Source organism: Triticum aestivum, chromosome 2A, assembly GCF_018294505.1.
Source record: "Triticum aestivum cultivar Chinese Spring chromosome 2A, IWGSC CS RefSeq v2.1, whole genome shotgun sequence".
Taxonomy (NCBI): Eukaryota; Viridiplantae; Streptophyta; class Magnoliopsida; order Poales; family Poaceae; genus Triticum; species Triticum aestivum.
In genome coordinates this window covers 85,163,343-85,172,701 of record NC_057797.1, presented here as the reverse complement: position 1 = coordinate 85,172,701, position 9,359 = coordinate 85,163,343, and positions in this window count along the sequence as shown.

Below are 9,359 nucleotides of genomic sequence, written 5' to 3'. Positions count from 1 at the left end.
AGTACTGAAATAAGTGGTAACAGATAGTTTTGTGACGGGATAAATTGTAACGAGCAACAAGTAACAAAAGTAAATAAAGTGCAGCAAGGTGGCCCAATCCTTTTGTAGCAAAGGACAAGCCGGAACAAACTCTTATAATGGGAAAAGCGCTCCTGAGGACACATGGGAATATCGCCAAGCTAGTTTTCATCACGTTCATATGATTCGCGTTCGATACTTTGATAATTTGATATGTGGGTGGACCGGTGCTTGGGTGCTGTTCTTACTTGAATAAGCATCCCACTTATGATTAACCTCTATTGCAAGCATCCACAACTACAACAAAAGTATTAAGGTAAACCTAACCATAGCATGAAACATATGGATCCAAATCAGCCCCTTACGAAGCAACGCATAAACTAGGGTTTAAGCTTCTGTCACTCTAGCAACCCATCATCTACTTATTATTTCCCAATGCCTTCCTCTAGACCCAAATAATGGTGAAGTGTTATGTAGTCGACATTCACATAACACCACTAGAGGCTAGACAACATACATCTTATCAAAATATCAAACGAATACCAAATTCACATGACTACTCATAGCAAGACTTCTCCCTTGTCCTTGGGAACGAACGTAATTACTCACAAAGCATATTCATGTTCATAATCAGAGGGGTAATAATATGCATATAGGATCTGAACATATGATCTTCCACCAATTAAACCAACTAGCATCAACTACAAGGAGTAATCAACACTACTAGCAACCTACTAGCACCAATCCCGGACTTTGAGACAAGAATTGGATGCAAGATATGAACTAGGGTTTTGAGATGAGATGGTGCTGGTGAAGATGTTGATGGAGATTGCCCTCTCCCGATGAGAGGAGCGTTGGTGATGACGATGGTGGTGATTTCCCCCTCCCGGAGGGAAGTATCCCCGGCAGAACAGCTCTGCCGGAGCTCTAGATTGGATCCGCCAAGGTTCCGCCTAGTGGCGGCGGAGTCTCGTCCTGAAAAGTTCCTCCTTATTTTTTTCTCATTGAAAGACCTCATATAGGAGAAGATGGACGTCGGAGAGCCACCAGGGGGCCCACGAGGTAGGGGCGCGCCCTAGGGGGGCGCCCCCCACCCTCGTGAGAAGGGTGTGGGCCCCCTGGCCTTCATCTTTGGCGAGGATTTTTCTTTATTTATTTTAAGATGTTTCGTGGAGTTTCAGGACTTTTGGAGTTGCGCAGAATAGGTCTCTAATATTTGCTCCTTTTCCAGCCCAGAATTCCAGCTGTCGGCATTCTCCCTCTTTATGTAAACCTTGTAAAATAAGATAGAATAGCCATAAGTATTGTGATATAAAGTGAAATAATAGTCCATAATGCGATAAATATCGATATAAAAGCATGATGCAAAATGGACGTATCACCCCCCGTCCAGCCGAGGTGACGTGATATGTTAGTATGCCGAGTTGACGATACTGCCCAACCCGGATCATTTTCCTGTGCACAAAAAATAGTGCAAACCGGAGATAATAGTAATGATAATAAAAAAATGTTGCATAATAAATAATTTATGCAAAGTGAGTAATAAAAGAAATATGGCCTGGCGCCGAAGTCAATGTCGATGCAGGGCGTCGGTGTGATGCGGTAAAGGTGTGGCAAAGCCTAAATTCACAGGTCGTTCCAAGTTCTGGATGCGGCGTCCGCCGGACTATGTATGGAAACTGACCGAACCACCACGCGACCGTCGTTAGTGTGGCCATCATTCGATGGACCCGTGTACGGATGATGGAACAAACCAGAGTAATAATTTCTTGGGAAAACTAAACCCCAACAAGCAAAAATTACTAGGATTAGTAGCACCTGGTTTATTGGTTCTAACAATCCGAAGTAAGGTGACTCCCAAAATTGGGACTCGATCCGCACACCCATTACCTGATGGGTGATAAAGCGATGGCAGGGCGATACTGGCAAGGGTTGGCTTGCGGAGGCAAAGCCCTCGATCCAGCTAACGTGACGAAGCTGGTCGGCTAGTGACGCCGAAGTCTCCGGAGTAGGTTGACGAAGAGATGGCGAAGCCCCCAGTCCAGCCGAGATGTCGAAGCCTTGATGTCAGCCGATGAGTCGAAGTAGGTTGGCGTGATGGACACCGGCTTGAAGGAGCAATAGTGCGGCCCTGCCGATGCAGGTCGTGACGTGGTCAATGTCGGCTTGATGAAGTGACCGTGCGGCGATGCCGGTGTGCCCGCTCCGTATAATCCGTGGGGCGGCGATGTTGGTGATAATTTATCCTTTGTGATGCCAAAATCTTGTTCGGCTTGCCGAGATGATGATCCGAAGAGGTTGAGCTTGGCTCAACAAAGTGACGACGTGTCTAGCGCAGGTCGGGAGCCTTGGAGCAATATTGCCGGACTGGTTTGACACCAGCATGATGATGAAGATAACCTCAGGGGAGGCTTAAAATTTTACGGGCACGTGTTTAAAAACGACGCACAATACCCTAGAAGAGAATTCCTCTAAAAAGGTTGTCCAATATCACGTTCATAAAGAAACATGAATTCGGGTCGGATCCGTATTCGCGCAGAAAACATATCCAAAAATTGGTCCACTCATCGGAAGGTTCCCGGAGTTTGAACCGTCGGATCAAGCTGAAATTTGGAGGGGTGGTAGATATGGGAATTCCACAGTAGATGAACGGTTGGATCTTCCATAGGACCTCTGAGCTGGGCTCTGGAGACCACGCCCTAAACTCATCCAGATTCCCGTCCAGATTTGACACGGCTCCGGTATATTGTAGATTGCCGGAGATTCCTCCATCGAAACTCGACGAAATTTTGCATGGCTGTTGTAGAAGTAATTCCGCACTATTACACTGAAGCAATCATCAAACCGACGCTCGAGGAGGCATTGGCGGCGGATACGAGTTCGCTGTCCAGAAAAATAGCACGGTCGCCCGAGGGCAATGTTGACGTTGAGCCCCCGGTCTCCCTGGATGATTCCTCCATTATCTTGATAGAGATCAAAGTTGATGTTGATGAAGTCCCTCATCCGAACATGACGATCGGAGGTAGGGCGCAGTCCTCGGTCCAGCCAAGGTGACCGGCCGAGCCGGTGATGAAGAAGCCGGCGTCGCAGTTGACCTGCGGGCGAGCCATTGATCCTTTTGCCGATCACACAACGGAACTCTCAATGAAAGCACCAATGTCGATGTCAAAACCGACGGATCTCGAGTAGGGGGTCCCGAACTATGCGTCTAGGATCGATGGTAATAGGAGGCAGGGGACACGATATTTACCAGGTTCGAGCCCTCTTGATGGAGGTAATACCCTACATCCTGCTTGATTGATCTTGATGATATGAGTATTACAAGAGTTGATCTACCACAAGATCGTAGAGGCTAAACCCTAGAAGCTAGCCTATGGTATGATTGTATGTATATGATCTATCGACTAGCCTGGCCTCGGTTTATATAATGCACCAGAGGCCTAGGATAACAACAGTCCTAGCCGAATACGTCGGTGGGGAGGAGCCCTTGTCTTGATCGTCAAGTCTTGTGGAATCTTCCTTGTATGCGGCAGCTGTCCGAACTGGCCCATGAGTATATGGCCATGGGTGTCCTCGGCCCAATCTAACAAATCGGGAGATGACGTGTTGAGTACCCCCTAGTCCAGGACACCGTCAGGCCTAATCTCTACTTTGCCATGCCTGTTGGGCCTTCTGCGGGCCTGATTCCTGGCCCATTGTAGGGTTTCTAGTCGTATTCAGGCCGTGGAGGTTCAGTAGGTGGCATTTTTCTTTTTTTTATTTTTTATTTCTACTTAAAACTAAATATTTATAATTTTTTAGTGATTTCTTTTTGCTTTTAGGTCACAAAAATTATAAACTTTTTGTTAGTGTCATTAGTTTTAAATTTTGACTTTTTTAAAATGTATGTGAATCACTAGTTTTATGTATAAATTTACTATAAAAATAGATTTTTGAGTGATTCTTTTTCTTGCTATTTAATAGTACTGTGTTTTATAAATTATGTTTGCTATTAATGTGTTGAACAAAAATACTTTGTTAATATAAGTTGTATAAATTTTATATAATTTTAGTTTAATACTAGAGGTTTATAAAAGCTTTTTAGTTGATTTCTTTTGCTATTATAGTTTTATAAAAGCTTTTAGTTGATTATTTTTGCTATTGAAGAATATTATAGTTTTATTTTAGTTCATCATAGCAGAATATTTTAATTGATTTTAGTTTTTTAGTTGATCATAACAAATATTATAGTTTTATGCATTTTATTATTTTTCATGCATTTACTGCTTTTTGAGCTATAAGACCCAAAAATTGAAAAGCATTTTAAATGAACTCCGATAAGGTTGCAAATTGGCATGGTATCATCATTTCACACGGAAACTCGTCTGTTACAACATGCATTTCATTTCTTCACATGTAACTGAAGTGATATTCTCGATCAAAGGCATCATAATAATAGTTGTAGAGAGAAAGTCTTCACTTTTTCTTTGCTTGTGTCGTTTGCTTATTGCGCCGTAACCATGGATAATCTTCATCGTTTATTAGGATGCTTGGGTCAGCCTTGACTTTGAAGGGAGGAACTTCAGGAAACTTTTCATAATCTTCAGACATGTCTGTCTTGCCCTCCACTCCCACGATGTCCCTTTTTCCTGAAAGAACTATGTGGCGCTTTGGCTCATCGTATGATGTATTCGCTTCCTTATCTTTTCTTTTTCTCGGTTTGGTAGACATGTTCTTCACATAGATAACATGCGCCACATCATTGGCTAGGATGAACGGTTCGTAAGTGTACCCAAGATTGTTCAGATCCACTATTGTCATTTCGTACTGTGGGTCTACCTATACCCCACCTCCTGACAGATTGACCCATTTGCACTTAAACAAAAGGACCTTAAAACCATGTGTGTAGTCAAGTTTTCATATGTCCAATATGTAACCATAATATGTGTCCTTTCCACTCTCGGTTGTTGCATCAAAGCGAACACCGTTGTTTTGATTGGTGCTCTTTTGATCTTGGGCAATCGTGTAAAATGTATTCCCATTTATCTTGCATCCTTTGTAAGGCAATACAGTCGAAGATGGTCCCCTGGACAACGAGTACAGCTCATCACAAACAGTGTTGTCACCTCTGAGACGTGTTTCCAACCAACTGCTGAAAGTCCTGATATGTTCACATGTAATCCAGTCGTCGCACTGCTCCGGGTGTTTGGAGCGCAGACTGTTCTTGTGTTCATCGACATACGGGGTCACCAAGGTAGAGTTATGTAGAACTGTGTAGTGTGCTTGAGACCAAGAATATCCGTCCATGCATATTATTGAGTCCCCTCCAAGCGTGTCTTTTTCAGTCAGTCTCCCCTCATGCTGCGATTTAGGGAGACCTATCTTCTTAAGGCCAGGAATGAAGTCAACACAAAACCCAATGACATCCTCTGTTTGATGGCCCATGGAGATGCTTTCTTTTGGTCTAGTGCGGTTACGGACATATTTCTTTAGGACTCCCATGAACCTCTCAAAGGGGTACATATTGTGTAGAAATACAGGGCCCAGAATGACAATTTCGTCAACTAGATGAACTAGGACGTGCGTCATGATATTGAAGAAGGATGGTGGGAACACCAACTCGAAACTGACAAGACATTGCGCCACATCACTCCTTAGCCTTGGTATGATTTCTGGATCGATCACCTTCTGAGAGATTGCATTAAGGAATGCACATAGCTTCACAATGGCTAATCGGACGTTTTCCGGTAGAAGCTCCCTCAATGCAACCAGAAGCAGTTGCGTCATAATCACATGGCAGTCATGAGACTTTAGGTTCTGAAACTTTTTCTCTGGCATATTTATTATTCCCTTTATATTCGACGAGAAGCCAGTCGGGAACTTCATACTAAGTAGGCATTCAAAGAAGATTTCCTTCTCTTCTTTGGTAAGAGCATAGCTGGCAGGACCTTCATGCTGCTTTGGAGGCATGCCGTCTTTTTCGTGCAAACGTTGCAGGTCCTCCCGTGCCTCAGCTATATCTTTTGTCTTCCCATACATGCACAAGAAGCCTAGCAGGTTCACACAAAGGTTCTTCGTCACGTGCATCACGTCGATCAAAGAGCGGACCTCTAGGTCTTTCCAGTAGGGTAGGTTCTAAAATATAGATTTCTTCTTCCACATGGGTGCGCGTCCCTCAGCGTCATCGGAACAGCTAGTCCGCCGGGACCCTTTCCAAAGATTACGTGTAAATCATTGACCATAGCAAGTACGTGATCACCAGTACGCATGGCGGGCTTCTTCCGGTGATCTACCTCGCCTTTGAAATGCTTGTCTTTCTTTCGACATTGATGGTTGGTCAGAAGAAATCGGCGATGGCCCAGGTACACATTCTTTCTGCATTTATCCAGGTATATACTTTCGGTGCCAGCTAAACAGTGTGTGCATGTGTGGTATCCCTTATTTGTTTGTCCTGAAAGGTTACTGAGAGTGGGCCAATCGTTGATGGTTACAAACAGCAACGCATGCAGATTAAATTCCTCCTGTCTGTGCTTATCCCATGCACGTACACCGTTTTCATTCCACAGCTGTAAAAGTTCTTCAACTAATGGCCTTAGGTACACATCAATGTCGTTGTCGGGTTGCTTAGGGCCTTGGATGAGAATTGGCATCATAATGAACTTCTGCTTCATGCACATCCAAGGAGGAAGGTTATACATACATAGAGTCACGGGCCAGGTGTTGTGATTGCTGCTCTGCTCCCCGAAAGGATTAATGCCATACGCGCTTAAAGCAAACCATACGTTCCTTGGGTCACCTGCAAACTCAGCCAAATACTTTCTCTCAATTTTTCTCCACTGCGACCCGTTAGCGGGTGCTCACAACTTCCCGTCTTTCTTACGGTCCTCACTGTGCCATCGCATCAACTTGGCATGCTCTTTGTTTCTGAACAATCGTTTCAACCGTGGTATTATAGGAGCATACCACATCACCTTCGCAGGAACCCTCTTCCTGTGGGGCTCGCCATGAACATCACCAGGGTCATCTCGTCTGATCTTATACTGCAATGCACCGTATACCGGGCATGCGTTCAAATCCTTGTACGCACCGCGGTAGAGGATGCAGTCATTAGGGCATGCATGTATCTTCTTCACCTCCAATCCTAGAGGGCATACGACCTTCTTTGTCGCGTACGTACTATCGGGTAATTCGTTATCCTTTGGAAGCTTCTTCTTCAATATTTTCAGTCGCTTCTCAAATCCTTTGTCAGGCACATCATTCTCTGCCTTCCACTGCAGCAATTCCAGTACGGTACCGAGCTTTGTGTTGCCATCTTCGTAATTGGGGTACAACCCTTTTTTGTGATCCTCTAACATGCGATCGAACTTCAGCTTCTCCTTTTAACTTTCACATTGTGTCCTTGCATCGACAATGACCCGACGGAGATCATCATCATCGGGCACATCATCTGGTTCCTCTTGATCTTCAACAGCTTCCCCGTTGCAGCATCATCGGGCACATCATCTGGTTCCTCTTGATCTTCAGCAGCTCCCCCCGTTGCAGCATCACCGTATTCAGGGGGCACATAGTTGTCATCGTCCTCTTCTTCTTCGTCGTCTTCCAGCATAACCCCTATTTCTCCGTGCCTCGTCCAAACATTATAGTGCGGCATGAAACCCTTGTAAAGCAGGTGGGTATGCAGGATTTTCCGGTTAGAGTAAGACATCGTATTCCCACATTTAGGGCATGGACAACACATAAAACCATTCTGCTTGTTTGCCTCAGCCACTTCGAGAAATTCATGCACGCCCTTAATGTACTCGGAGGTGTGTCTGTCACCGTACATCCATTGCTGGTTCATCTGCGTGCATTATATATAATTATGTGTGTCAAAAGTAAGAAAATTAGACAAGTATCTATCTAAAGTAAGAAAATCAGAAAGAAAACAAGAACAAGAGGCTCACCATGATGGTGCCGGCGACGAGATCGGCGCGGGCGATCGACGGCGGTGAAAACGGGGACGGGGCGTGACGGACTGCTAAATCTAGACAAATCTCGGGAAAAATGGAGCTCCGAGGTCGTGCTTCGAGAGGAGAAAGCTTAACTAGTGTCGCTCGGGCATTTCATCGAACACCTCATGTGCATAGGAGGTGAGCTAGAGCATCCAAATGCCCTCCCCTCGCCGGCCAGAAAAAACAGAGCACTGTGGAGTGCTCTGCCGCGGCGAAGGGTATATATAGGCAACTTATTTGTGTCGGTTCATCGCACGAACCGGTACTAACGCCCCCCTTCTGTCCCGGTTCTAGTCACAAACCGGTACCAATGGTTGTGGCCGAGGAGCGCGGCCCATTGGTCCCGGTTCATGCCTAGAACCGGTACAAATGAATCCAGACGAACCGGGACCAATGCCCACAAGGCCCCGGCCGCCCCCCTGGGCTCATGAACCGAGACTAATGCCCCCATGGGTCCCGATTCGTGAAGAACCGGGACTAATGGGCTGGCCAGGCCCGAACCAAAGCCCTGTTTTCTACTAGTGCTAGGAGGTCTAGGAGCACGCTCGACATGCTGCTTGGGCATGCACATTGCCGTCGTTTCGTTGTCATTTTCCCACCTGTTTGGGGAAGGTTGTAGAACCGTCATTGGACTGATTTTTGTGTTTGTTTTGTCGGTTTTACCGGTTTCCCTTTTTTTCATTTTTCATTCTTTTTTTCCTTTTTAAAATTTGTGAACACTTTTTAAATCTTTGTATATTTTCCAAATTAAGGAATACTTTTCGAACCCCTAGACTTTTGAAATTTGATTTTGTTTTGAACATTCGCAAAGTTTTTTAGAATTACATGAATATTTTTATAGTTTCATGAATATTTTTAAATTTTGTAAAATTTTCTAAATTATGTTTTCTAAAATTATTGAACATTTAAAAAAATAGCAGCAGTTTTTAGACGGGTTTGAGAAGAAAAAAAACCACCCGAGCCATGTGTAGCAGTAGCACCGACGAAACTGAATAAAACGACCAAAGTGAGTCGGCCCACCACGTGCCTCACTAAGCGCCTCACTGCAGGTGTTTGCACTGCGCCTCACGGACACGGTGAGGGTTTGTGACAAATAGGCAGTGCGAACATTTAAGAACTCATTGTAGCAAAATCTCTATTTTTTATAAATATTTCTTAAAATTCTGAATAGTTTTTGACAAATGCAAAAAATGAAAAATGAGAACAATTAAGTTTTGAATAAAATGTTAATATCTGAACAGTTTTTAAAGCTAACATTTTTTGAAGGTATGAACATTTGTTTTCAAATATGAACATTATTTTTAAAATTCCAGAATATTTTTTGCATTGTAATTTTTTCTAAAATCGTTTTGAAAAGGGACAATTTTTAAA